This window comes from Myotis brandtii, unplaced genomic scaffold, assembly GCF_000412655.1.
Source record: "Myotis brandtii unplaced genomic scaffold, ASM41265v1 scaffold612, whole genome shotgun sequence".
NCBI classification, from domain to species: Eukaryota; Metazoa; Chordata; class Mammalia; order Chiroptera; family Vespertilionidae; genus Myotis; species Myotis brandtii.
This window is the reverse complement of record NW_005370328.1, coordinates 261,097-262,055: the sequence shown is the minus strand read 5'-3', so window position 1 is coordinate 262,055 and position 959 is coordinate 261,097.

The following is a 959-nucleotide window of genomic DNA, read 5'->3' as shown; positions in this document are numbered from 1 at the left end:
GCGGGCTCTGCCCCGCCTCCCGGGAGCGAACCCCCTTTATTCATTCTGGTTTTTAGCCGGAGGTGATCTCTGGCTGTTGTCCGCGTCGAGCCCTGTCATTGAAGCGATCTTAGGGGTGCCTTGCTATTGGCAAGATCCTGACCGTGCAGAGAACCATCCCGGCTAAACCAGAGGCAGGCCGGTGGGGGACGGTGGCATGCAAGTGCCCGAGTTTGCAAAGATGAATGCCTCTTCCGCCCAGGCTAGCTTGAAATGCGCCTCCTGCAGATTCCCAGGGTGCCACGCACACCCCCATACAGTACTACGCGTCACACTGTTACTCGCTTACGCTTTGGACCTGCACTGGATTTCCCATTCATTCACCCATCCACCCATTCAACAAATGTGCGTTGCTGCTCGTTTCTATTCCAGACACGCGAGGCGTGGAGTATAGAGCAGACAATAAAAGAGATTAAGTACTCGTTCCCATGGAGCTAAAATTCTAGCAACTGGCACAGGTAGTAAGCAATTCATTGATTACTTAACCATTTAACTGAAATGGGGGGAAAAAACACCCCACGATTTAACTGATAATGCTAAAGAAAGAAGTACTGAGTGCTGTGACAGCACATGACAGGGAGCCTTGCCTAGTTTCTTGCTTTGTTTTATTAGGGGTGGGGGGTGGATGGTTGCCAGGCTCAGGTACAGACTTTGCTGTGAACTCCTGGAGTTGGGGACTCATTTAATGCCCCTTTATGTCCACAGTGTCTAGCACAGGACCCAGCACATAGTGCTTAACAAATATTTGCTGGAGGCATAAATGGAGTAGAATGTGTACATCAAGTAAACAAAAGGAGCCATTTCTTTACAAAGCACTTTAGATTTTTTAAAGTACTTTTCCATCCATTGTCCAATTGGGTAGTCACAATGTCATCTAGAAAGTGTGTCTTAGCCTAATTTTTTAAATGAAGTAATGTAAG